At 41.4% G+C, this 13,213-nt stretch overlaps 1 protein-coding gene across 1 annotated transcript in view; it reads right to left on the bottom strand.

Moving 5' to 3' along the window:
- The window catches only part of LOC101475964 (chemokine-like protein TAFA-2), a 97,025-nt gene that overhangs the window by 82,515 nt on the left and 1,297 nt on the right, over window positions 1-13,213 (bottom strand). The window lies entirely within an intron of this gene.

The raw sequence follows: 13,213 nt of genomic DNA, 5'->3' as shown, positions 1-13,213 counted from the left end.
CTTCGGCGTTCTTATGGTACGCGGCGGGTTATGGCTGGAATCCAGTGCAATGACGCTCCCGCGGTAGTAGACGTTCCAGCCCTGTATTCCAGCCCTAAACCTAACCTTATCCCTAGCCCTGACCATAACCTTATTCCTGACCTTAACCAGGACTTTAATGATGTTAAATAGCGTGTTTCTAAGCGATTTGAAGAAAAAGAGCGAACATGTGTAGGTTCAGTCCAGACGGTTCTCATATTTCCTCTTTTTCCGAGGTCGTCATTTAGGAACGTGGTGGGTAGCCGGAAACGTAATATGGTGACGATTTGTCACCTAGCGTAAAATGTTACGCTTTGGGAGTGAGAACGGGTTGCCCATGCAGCAGTATATGAATGACTAACCTCGTATTGTTCTCCTGGCTGAAGTTTGGTCCTTTTACAGCATCCTGCCATGCGATTACATTTGTTCCTGACCACCGAGAACACTCACGTTAACTTTTATCGAGTGGAAAAAAAGTTAGCTTGTTTATATTATGCTAACATAGCTGTGTCGCTAGCGGTCACGTAGCACATCATTATATACCAGCTAGCCCAACTTCAGTAACCCTACAAACGTCACTGCTGTTTAGTTTTCTGTCTTCATTTATGCTGGAAGTGATAGCAGAGCTGTACGTTTGAATTTGTTTCCAAAACCCCGCAGTCAGGACATGCTATATTGTATTTAGATAGAAGCTAGCGAGCTAACTCCCTGCTAACTTCTAACTCCGTTAAATGTCATAAATTCCGTTTTCATGGATGCCTGGATGTTAAACTCAGTTGTTACACCTGGTAGAGCAGAACGCTGATCATTTTATTAAAGATGAAAGACTTTAGACAGTTTTTCAACTCTCAGTAATGCCACAGTGATCGTTTGATATATGGACCTGCAGCGGAGTTTAGACCCAGACACGGCTAGTGACGTCAGACTGAACGATCGGATAGCACAATCAAAAAATTCATGGGTCAACTGCTATTGATAGAATTTGATAATAACTAGTGAAAGTACATCCACACAAGACGTGTACTATTTAGTCCATTGCATTTGTCAGATTTAGATTACAAACGATTCAAATCATGAGGAAGAAGTATGAGGAAGGACTGTGTACACTCATATCATCCTTATATTCTTATATCTGCCAGATGTTTCTGAATTAATGCTCATCGTATTTAATGCAAGACATCTGGCTTTTGTTTTCTGTGTTTCTTAACTACACAAACTTCATCAAAAAATTAAAAATCATCCTTGCACCGCTATTTTACATCTAACAATGTCATATATACTAATAGAACCAGAACATGAACCATTTAATTTAGAGTCATATAGCACAGTTTGCTCACTACATCTGTACTTCTTCATATTAAACCGAGAACCTGCTGCATACCATCTAAATTTCACACACTACGACAGACATGTTCAATCGATCATATCAAAAGCTGTGTGTGCAATAAGAGTAGACAAGATGTAGAAAACATATTGGCAAAAATAATTGACAACGTAATTCTTTCTCACCGAAAGCCCTAAAGCCATCAGCATCCCAAATTAAGCTCCTCTTTGTGCCCTTCACTGCCACAGCTGCAGCCCTGGAGAGGACACAAGGCCAGCTCAGCCTCATCACAAATAGGCAAGCGGAATGCTAATAAAGTTGGATTCAATCAAATTGAAAGCAGCCTTTTGGTAATTCATGGCTTTAAAATTAGAATTCTTGTTCTGCATTCAGAGCCTCTCTCAGTCTCTCCCACACAGCCTGAGTCTTATCCTGGCTCGACCTGAAAGAATGTTGTGTACACTGACAGACGTGTGTGTGAAGCATTATTTGATTTTAATCGTACAAAAACACTTCAAAATAATGGCACTTTAAAATATGTTAATAGGTTTATGAGCAGAAAAGCTTTATTATGTAACTTCACCTTGATATTACATTTGAAAACAGATATCATCTTTTTGCTTCTGCTGTTGCTGCTGCCATTCTCTGTTGCTTGTTCACTATTGACACTTATCATGGTCTCCCCAGACTCTGGCAACATCAATAAATCCAACTAAGCAACAAGTTTCTTCAACAAACAACTGTGGCTGCTGGCAGAAAATATAAAGGGCATCGGCATCGCCCACCCCCCAAACCCTCTGACCACCACTTGATTTTTTAGATGAAAAAAACAGTGAATCTAAAGTTCAGATCACTCTCGTATTGTTTCATTAATAACATTAATAACTATATTTATAAAGTGCCTCCGATTAAGCTTTCTCAAGCACCATGTGTATATATGTACTCGCTCGCTACTGTAGTTGTCCTCCTGCGTGTGCCCTCAGAGGGCTCTAGCTAATGGCAGTGTCATAATATTAGTCATATTAGGAGGGAATTAGTAAAAGAAACCGTCTTAAGGATGTGATCCCTGGGAGGGGGTGCCAGATACTGCTTGTATTACTGTCAGCCCGTCTCACACACATATTGGGAGCCGAGCAGCCGTGCCTGCTTTCCTCAATAGGATCTGTGGAGAAACATGACACACTGAAGCGCACCACCTACCGTAGCTCATTCCCCTCTTCCAGAGTTTTTTTTTCTTTATCTCATCTATTGAAGTGCTGGTGTGAAATGTGTCTGGTAGAAAAACAGAAATGCTGCAGCAGTGTAGGAAGGCTGAAGCGTGCAAATTAGAAGAAGCAGACCTCTGCTTTCAAGCTTCTTAACAAAGCGTTCCCTCTGACCGCGCAGACTGTGGCGTTTTTGGTTGAAGCCAAAAGTGGCAGATTTATCGGAGACCGGAATCTATGATTTTCAGAACATAATGCATCTGAAAATACAGTAGTGCAGTCATCACCATTGTTGCCTCATAGCAAGAAGATCCTAGGTTTGACACCGTCAGCTGATGGAGGGGGTACTGAGCAGCCCAATCACGGTAGTTATGGCAGCATCAGTGGGACATGTAATTACAGTGCACATCAGGTTACAACATAGGTTGTGACATAGAAAACAACTAGTTTATGATGCAGGATTTCACAAGCATGAATCCCCAGGCAGACCATTCAGGTAGGGCTACAGCTGTTGCCAGTAGTTTGCATGGAAGACGCCAGCTTGTCTGCAGACGTTCTCAAACTACTCGCCAAGTTGCTAGTTTCCATGCAAACTAGCAATCTGCTAGCAACCAAAGCAATAGCTATGAGGTTTTTAGTGCAGCAATATATGTAACTACTTTCACCTGGTGACTAATGGTCGCTAAGTCGCTACCTGGTCAGGGAACACACATTTTTGCTAACAGGTGGCCCACCAGTCTGTAGGTCTGTGTGACTGAGTCCTAACTCAGGTCTAATATTTGTGTTATTGATAAAACAAAAACTCATTGCAGTATTTAGAGCTCCAACGTTATTCAGATTTATGGCAGCCTGCATAGCACTAACCTATCCATCGCCACTTTACCCATTAGCAGCTCCACAGGTCCCAGCAGAAGGAGTTGCTTTTAGCAGAATGGCCAGTATGCTACACTGTAGGCTGCAGGGTTTACTTTGTATTGCACAAAATAATCCTTATATCTATATATCAATATATCATTTTTTCTTGTGTTATATTGACACTGCTTGTTAAAACACGCAGACACTTTTTTGGCTTTTAAGCATTAAGCAGAAAAGGAAGCTAAAGATGGAGGTGGAAATGTCCGCACATTCAGCTTAAGTTAACGTTAAAGTTTAAATATAAACTTTTTTTAACTTTAAGTTATTGTTTTTTTATTACTAGCGAATCCTTCTGCTTTATAAGCAACGAGACTGAGCTGAACAGTCAAAGGAAGTGTTGTTGTTTAGTTACAGCCTCTAAATGTTACTGTGCCGGGACCCTGACCCACAGTGTGCCCTACACTGACAAATATGCTAAGACTAAACACACAGTGTGTAAAAAGAAGTCCTCAAAGGTAATAGAAAGTATTTAAACGTGCACGCTCATCCATGTCTGTTTCGTTATTATAGCCTTTATTGGTGTCACACACACACAAACACACATACCCATATAGTGCACAAATACCCACAAAACTGAACTAATTACTGCTGTGTGTGTGCTCCAGCTCAAACATTGCAGTCTACAGTATATAAAGCTTCATTCTGAATTCATAATTGCATAATTAGATATAATTGCATGTGCTGTGGGCTTGCCTGACAACCTAATGAGGCAGCTGTAAAATAGCTAGTGGTTCCACTTATAAGAACATAATCAAAGACTACAAGATAAAAGGGCACACACAGATAAACACGGACAGACAGTAGGACGAGCCCAGAGCTACACCCAGACAAAAAAAAAAAGAAAAGAATTATTAAAACAAGAAGACAAAGTGAGTTTTCAACGCTCATTATAATCTATCAACAGCGGCTCAGTTCATCAGTGACTCGAAGTGTCTCTGTGGTTTCCATTTCTCAGCTTTGGGGACGTGATTTTCCACCTACCTTGCTCCTCGTCATCGCCGTAAGACTGACCAAGACAAGACTCACAAATATACATCTAGAGAGCAGGGACAGCAGACCCACACACACACACAAACAGTCACACAAGGTAAGGCCTAATTTGCTGGCCTAATGACCGCAGTGATTGCTGTCTAGTTGTTGATGAAGAAAGCTGCCAGAGGGCTGCATGTGTGGTGTAGTTCAGACTTCTAGCTAACAGCTCCTCTTCGCCATCAGCCGTAATGAGTCAGCTCTGACACCGCCAAAGCTAGAGTGTCTGTGTCGGTTCGTTTATAATGGCTGCTGAAAGTAATACCACCTCCCAGCCCACACACTGGCTGAGAGTTCTGTCACTGCAAACTCATTAGCAGAAGCTATAGTGGCGCCAAAATCAACAAATCAAACGGCTTCCTTAATAAGATGCAACATGTCACAGCCAGTTGGCTACCACAAATAGTAACAATGGTTCACCTGCACCGTCTGGATTTGCCTACAATGGTGCAAGAGCATCCACTATATTTCACTATGTTTCAATTAATCACAATTATCTGTTAATGAGCCTTGAAGTTTCAGGAACAGCCTGTTATTACTTAGTAAGACATGATTCAGAACTTTTATATGTACAAACACAAGATCAGGAGCGCTCTGTGTTTTTCGTCTTTGGTACATGTTTTGCAGACAAGCCAGCTTCTTTCTCCCAGCATGCCGGGAAGTTTCTGCTTTAACAGGTGGAGAGCACAACCTGCCTTCTTTTGTGCTGCGTTCTGACTCACTGAATCTGTATGTCATCACTGCTGTCTGTGGTTTTCAGTCATCTGTGGAGATACCAGACTAATATGTAGCTGCGTTTTAGAGCCCAATTAGAAATGATCACATTTTCCACTAAAGAAAGACTGGTGAGGTCAAAAAGGTGGCTAAGACTAAAAATGACTCACAAGTGCAGTATGCAATACTTTCTTCCTTTAGAAATTCCTTAAATTTTAACCACATAAGACTGCGTCTATCATACAGTTTTTAAACCTGTGAAATGCAGCCTGGCGGCACCAAGGCAAAACCAGCAATGTGTTGTTGGAAACCAGATAAGAGTGAGAGATTATAAAAGGGCTCCATACAATGCCCTTTGTGGCGTTTACTATAATATCATTATATTGCATAACCAGCTCTGACTTCTTCGTATTTTCACATGTAAATTCAGCACATTTAAAACCAAAGTGTTTGATTATGCATCAAGGCTTTAACACAACATCTCGATTGAACGGAGCTCCCCTCGCTGGCCACTGGGAGCATCGACATTATTTCCCATTTAAAGGCTCATTATTTTTCAAAAGCAACAGAAACATTACTTAAATAATGGTTTGGATATTGCCCTTGTAATATGAGTAATCTGACTTTGATACTTGCTTCGAATATTTCCTGACTGTCAGAGCATTATAAATATCAGTGCATTCACTTACTGGTGTACTACATCTGTTGATGGCATTGCCTTGTGCTGGAAAAAAAAGAAACATTTGAGAGGCTGACAGAAAGACAGCAGAGTCTGGTCAAGAGAGATGCTATTAACAGTGTAACTGAAGGGAAACGTGTAATGACAGGACCCAAGAGCCACTGATGAGGGTGATGGATGGCTTTCAGCTCAAATACATGGCAGTTCATCACTCACCTCAGACATGCACACATACTTATAGTGTATTTTCACACAGAATCACACACTTGCTTTTCTCCCTTATTAACCTTCTGCTCATCCACTTATGCTGTTTTGCAAAAGCCATTCAGCTTTGTATTGATGGCCCTGCAATCACGTAAGCAGCCTTGGAAAAGCTCTCATGTACACGCACAAACACACAGGAACGCTCTGATCTCATACCCCGATCATTGCCACAATATTCCTTCGTCATCACCGTGCTGTCTGACTGTCTCTATCTGCTGCTTGTTATTTTCAGTGAATTCATCAGCCTGCTAGCGCACAAAATGTAAGAAATGATGAGGAATGGCCTTCACTGAAAAGCCGAGTTCAACACATTGTCTTAAAATTGATGATTTTTTTTGACCAAGAGTTGAACGATTTTTTTTATACAGATTCAGATGAAAAATAAGAACAGGCAGAAGTTGGATATTTTGACAAATTGTCCTAAAAGCGCTTTGGTTTCAAATCCTAGAGGCGCTGAGTTTACAGTAATCCACATAAAAGAGCACCTTTGAAAAGCTGGAAGCTGACATTTTCATTTCATACAGCTTTATTTTTTTAAAAAGTAATCATAACACGGCAGAAAATTTTTTGAGAACGTCGAAAAAATTTTAATTTTTGTCCGACAACAAGGCCAAAATGTAGACACAGTCAATAAACAGTGACAGTAAATACAAAAAGAAACATTGTAAACGTTGTAAATGAAATATTATAAAATATGCTGGCACTGATACAGATTCTTTTTCCTAATGACTGACTAGCAAAAAGATTAATAATGATTTTTTTCCTCTTGTGTATACTGAATCCGCCCTCCACATTAACCTGAGTTAGACGCACACAGCCGGAGAAAAGATGCACCTCATGCTTTCCCCCCATGAAACCCACCCCCTTCCCCCGCTCTTCACCCTTTCCTTGCTCTGTAGTCGAAGGAAGCAGCGTGGGGGCGAGAGGTGGTGGGTAAACAGTGGTTCTGCAAAGTGCTTTTTCCCGGCCTGTGTATACCTGCGTAATAGAGGCAGTAATGGAGTTTGTTCAGGCTAAGGTAATCCTGGAGCTGTGAGCTCAGCATCTGGTGCTGTTTCTCTCTGACGCTGTTTTGTTCCACAGCAGGTCCTGATGTTGTTGTAGCTGTCACTGTAACTGTCCCACACAAGCCATTTGGGAGTAAAGCAATGGGTGTCTGCATTTCTGTGAATGTGTATTTTCTGTTGAAAAAAAATGTGCTTATCAAAAGTGGATGTGTGTGTACAGTATATCTGTGTGCACCCCCCCCCCCCCTCCCCAAAAAGAAGGAAATAAAAAAATGCATAGAGATAAAGTGAGGTTCTGCTGACGGATGTGTGCATCTGGATCTGTGCTGAAAAATACATGTGTGTGTCTGAGTGTAGCGACAGAGCGGGAAAAGAATCTAAAGAATATGTGTTTGGATGTTATAGCTCACCTTTGGGAGGTGGGATAAGAACAGGGCTGACGGCTAGGAATGAATTTACGAGGCTCGATCTCCCAGAAACAATTTCTTTATGTGGGTTACACACATTTAGAGTGGCTACTTGTCCCCCCCCCCTGGGCCTCAGCTCACCACACACAGCTACTGGAGATGGCCAATGAAATACAGAACACTCTTTTATAGGACACATGCTTTTTATTTATTTTTATTTAGCCCCTGTAGCTTTCTTTTCTCTCTCGCTCTGTCTAGGTCTCTGTCTTACTCCTTCCTGTTTCTCAGTCTTGTTCACCCCCCCTCCCATCTCTCCTATTCTCTTCTCATCGCACGCAGCTACGAATGAAAACGAGATCACCTTTTATAGGCCGCATAGTGTATTTTTTGTTTCCTCTGGTTGATCTCTTTGTCTTTATTAGAACTATCTCTCTTTTCCAATCTCTCTCTCTCTCTCCGGATAACAGCTCTGACATTATTCCCATGGCCCAGAGGATTTATTGGTAGAAGTCAGAAAACTACAGGAAAGGGTAGAGTGTGTGTTAAAGGTGCAGAGGGAGACATAAAATTGTGGGATGTAGAAACATGAAAGCATCTGTATGTATCTGCTTTTGGTCATGAGGCTGCAGGAAGTTGGGGTGAAAATGGTCCAATCTGACCAAGTCCTGCAGTCTGCAATCACCTCAGGCACGTCTGTGACAGGAGTCTGCTGTCACTGTGTTCATGTCCGATACCATCAATCATATTCTAGCAACATTCAGTTATGAATTTATAAAATACTAAAAAAGGAGTAAAATCAGGACACCGATTTTTTGTTTTTTTGGTAAAGCAGTGCATTATTCCCTACATTAATCTTCATACTGAGCCATTCATTTTTCCTGAAGCACATATACACTGGGGTTCTGCTGTGGTGTAGGAGTTAAGATGGCAACCATGACCTTTGTTGCATCTCTGGCCCACTAATTAAGACATAAAATGCAAAACACGCAAACATACACATTTTTATATTTGCATATGCACACACAAACAAGCGAGGTCAGTCTAAACAGTGTGACTGTGAAAACGCATTTGTTTTCCCAACCAATGAATAATCAAGTGCACGGAGACTAAACTTAATATAACCTTGAACCCAGAACCAAACCATTTAACTCACCAGGAACGACATTCTCAGGGCAAACATCTGGTACTTTGTAACGTCATGGAAGAGACTCCCTCTCTCTGTCTCTCCCTCTCTCTCCCTCTCTCTCCCTCACATTAAATGGGATATAATGTGATTCATCCAAGATGGAAATTCATATTAAGTAATTTGAGCATGCTCTGCAGCCTGTAGCAGGATGTAGGCTGTAGTAACTAAATGTTTCCTAAATGACTAAGCAAAACATATCTGCACTTACATTGTTTTGGGGGGTTTCTGTGCAAAGACTGTATAGAAAAGTTGCACATAGCCCCTGTGGCAGGGGTGGGCAATTCCTTTTTCCAAGAGGCTGGATGCCAAACTGGGACAGTTATGAAGACACGCACCAATAAGCTTATAGAGAGTTAAAATTATTAGTGAGCAGAACCGAGTTTAGTTTATTGGTGTGTCCCTCCACAATAGCTCCAGTTTTTCATGTGACCCTTTGGGAAAATGAATTGTCCACATCTGCTCTGTAGCATCAGCCATTTGTTTGTATTCTTACGTGATCTAAATAAACACTGGAGAGTTAGATTAGCAGCTTTCATTATTTCATTAGAAAGGTCCATCTATAGATTACATATTTACATCAGACAGACACCTAAACTGAAGCACAGACTCTTTTTACTCCGGGTTGGTGATCCATGATGCATCAACACCAGAAAATTGGTCAAGAGGTCCAGTCCAGCAACTTAGATTATCTAAAATGAGACCCAGCAGGCAGCCAGTGGCTACAGATGCCTTTGTCAGCATCTTCCTGCCAGTCAGAGCTGCCATACATCTAAGTTTAAGCCTTGATTGAGTATCTGGAGAAGGAAATTAGTCGGGGAGACCAAAATCATGCTCTAAAATCGAAAGTCTGTTGGGATGGGCTTACATCTGTAGCTAGTCTCATGTGCCATTTTTGGGACTTATGTAGCCCTGAAGGTACTTGGTTACAGTTCTTCTATTTTAGATTCATAAATCCAAACAAAATGCATTCCTTGAAGTGACAACCAGAACAAAAATCCCACCTCTTTTAACTTCATCCTGCTCTGTCTTCATTTTTCTTTAGTTTTCCTCATTTCTATCTTTCATTTCTCTGCAGTTAGTAAAGTGAGTAGAAGCCCAGAATATTTTGTGACTAAACTTTTCATGTTAACAAAGTTCACTAGTGCCTAAAGTTTTGGGGTCACTTAGAAATGTCTTTGCTTTTGAAAGAGGAACACATTTGTTTTTGATTAAAACTGATTATGAATTTGCAAATAACAAGCAAATAATGATGATTAATGAGAGATTTTTTTCTAAATTGTTTATTTTTAAGGCATGTAGGTGTGCAGAGGCCCCTTTTCAGCAACCATCACACCTGTGACGGCGTTATCTAATACAAGAGCCTTGGTTTAATGAGAGCAGTCGTGCTGTTAAGAGGGAATGTCGTCGAGCAGAACGGAGGTGGAAAAAGGATAAACTGCATGTATCATTTCAAATTCTCAAAGACTGCTGGCATCGCTACCAGAACACTGTTAAAGAGGCAAAAAGGGAATATTTTGCAAATATTATTTCTTCCAACTGTCATAACCCACGTGTGTTATTTAGGACCATTGACACTGTTCTTAATACTCCTTTGAATGTCTGTTTGGAAGTTTCTCCTGAGATTTGCAATGATTTTCTGAACTTTTTTATTGAAAAGGTTGTCACCATCAGGGCTCTTATCACAGCTCCTGACTCTGACCCCTCTGTCTCTGTCCCTCGCGCTGCTGTTTTCACTCAGTTTGAGCTTGTGACGCTCTCCTCTTTAGAGGATGTGGTTCGCCATATTAAGCCCACAGGTTCCCCACGGGATCCTGTCCCTCCACAATTCTTTAAAGAAATTTTTCCTAGTATACAACAGTATGTCCTTGACATTATTAACAGCAGTCTGCCTTCTGGTGTGGTTCCTGCAAATTTCAAACATGCAGTAGTACAGCCACTGCTTAAGAAACCTGGCCTTGATCACACAGTTTTAGCGAACTATAGGCCTATTTCCAAGCTGCCTTTAGTCTCCAAGGTTTTAGAGAAAATTGTTTTTAGTCAACTGAAAGATTTTCTAGATGAAAATGGAATCTTTGAGGTTTTTCAGTCAGGTTTTAAAACCCTTCACAGCACAGAATCTGCATTACTAAGGGTTTTTAATGACATCCTTCTGGCATGTGATTCTGGTAACCATGTTGTTCTTGTCTTGCCTGACCTAACTGCTGCCTTTGACACAGTAGACCACAATATTTTAATTTCTCGATTACATGATGTAGTGGGTATTGGTGGCACTGCACTCAATTGGTTTAGGTCTTATTTGTCAGATAGAACTTTCTCTGTCAGCCTTCTCGGTTACGAATCGTCTTCTGCTCCTCTGTCATGTGGTGTCCCACAGGGCTCAATTTTAGGGCCACTGCTCTTTTCTCTGTATCTACTGCCTCTGGGTTCTATCCTTAGAAGGCATGGGATCTCATTTCACTGTTATGCCGATGACTGCCAAATTTATTTGACACTAAAACGCAAGGATGCCATCTCCATAAAACCTCTCTTGACATGTCTAGATGACATTAAAGCTTGGTTGGCTCGAAACTTTTTAAATTTTAATAAAAAGAAAACAGAAGTGTTGGTGTTTGGACCCAGTGGTCCCTGTGAGTCCTCCTCTGCTGTTTTAGGATCCCTGGAAGTCTATTTTAAATCTGTTGTTACTGACCTTGGTTTTAAGTTGGACAGTGATTTTAAATTGGACAACCAAATCAGAGCAGTGGTGAAGTCCAGTTTTTATCATTTAAGGCGACTGGCAAGACTAAAATCTTTTCTTTCGAGGCAGCACCTTGAAACAGTGATCCATGCTTTTATTTCTTCCCGCCTGGACTACTGTAACTCACTTTATGTGGGGGTCAGTCAGTCATTGCTCTCACGTCTGCAGCTGGTTCAAAATGCGGCTGCACGACTCCTAACAGGAACTCGAAAAAGAGAGCATATAACCCCTGTGCTGGCCTCTCTGCACTGGCTGCCTGTGTCTTTTAGAGTTAATTTTAAAATTCTTATGTTTGTTTTTAAATGCCTACACAGTCTTGCCCCGCCTTACCTCTCTGAGCTTCTTCATCCCCACATACCCTGTCGGTCTCTCAGGTCAGCTGACCAGCTGCTCCTGGAGGTACCGAGATCCAGGAGGAAGCTCAGAGGGGGCGGGGCCTTCTCTATTGTGGCTCCAAAATTATGGAATAATTTGCCCATGCATGTTAGAGAGGCCCCTTCACTGTCCACTTTTAAATCACGTCTTAAAACCCACTTTTATTCCTTGGCTTTTAACCTCAGTGAGACTTAGTTTCTTTTTTAATGCAGTAGTTATTTAATTAATGATTTCACTCTTCTTTTATTTGTTTTTTATTTATATCTTATGTAATTTTATTTTACAGTTCCAATCTACAGCACTTTGTGTCAGCTGTGGTTGTTTTAAAGTGCTTTATAAATAAAGTTGATGATGATGATGATGAAGAAAAACTCATCAATATGGGAAAAAAGGGTTTTTTCCAAATATGTAAGCGTCGCTGAATTGCTGATTTAAAGAAGGAAGAAATCTGACTGAGTGTCTGGAGCATTAGCCTTTATGGGTTTAATTAGCCTCATAAAGAGACTGCACATGTTGTGTACTACTCCCGTCACCGAAGAGCACTCACTGAGATCCGAGTGTACACAGCTGAGCCAGAGAACAAGTACATCAAAGTCTCCATCTCACCATTTCTCGACTGGGAGCTACATCAACCCACAAAACACTGGGTCTTATAGGCAACGGTGAAGAGGCAACTTCGCAATGACAGGCTTTAAGGTCCAAAGCCAAGTCTGCCAAATCTGTCAGTGGTCAATAAAATGGAAAGCATACTATAAATGCAGATAGCATTTGCGGCCACATTAAGGCCCATCGTTGCCCACAAATTATAGAGCATTCTTGTATCGCTCCATAAACCCCAACAATCCAACCAATCTCCCCTGTTGCTCTTGCTCACCATCACCTCTGTGCAATCTTTCTCCTCCTACCATCAAGTCTTGCTGGCAGTTCTCTTCCTTCTTATTTTCTAACTCCCTCAGTTCCCCTCGGCTCGCCTCCCCTGTGCTCTTCACGGAGGCTTGTGAAAACGGAAGCAGAGAAAGAGACAGCGACAGATGGAGCAGTAACATGTCGAAAATATTCACAGTCGGGATGGCCAGCTTTGTTTAAATTAAACAAGCCTGTGTGCACACAACACTTTATAACCAGGTCTAGGTCATGAAGAGGCTTGAAACCGGCACTACCTTCTTCTTTTTAACAGTGAAGGAAAGAAAAGTAGAGCCTGGAACACCTAACTCACAGCCTCTCCTCTGTTAGACTGATGATTTATGCTGCCATGGTCAATGTAAAGTTTTCATATTCACACATCAGGTGCAGAAGACACCCACCCCTGCATAGCCTCTCAATGTTTAACATGCAAAAGCAGTGGCCTGCATT

The sequence above is a fragment of the Maylandia zebra genome, linkage group LG20 (assembly GCF_041146795.1).
Source record: "Maylandia zebra isolate NMK-2024a linkage group LG20, Mzebra_GT3a, whole genome shotgun sequence".
Taxonomy (NCBI): domain Eukaryota; kingdom Metazoa; phylum Chordata; class Actinopteri; order Cichliformes; family Cichlidae; genus Maylandia; species Maylandia zebra.
This window is presented reverse-complemented; position numbering and strand designations above follow the sequence as displayed.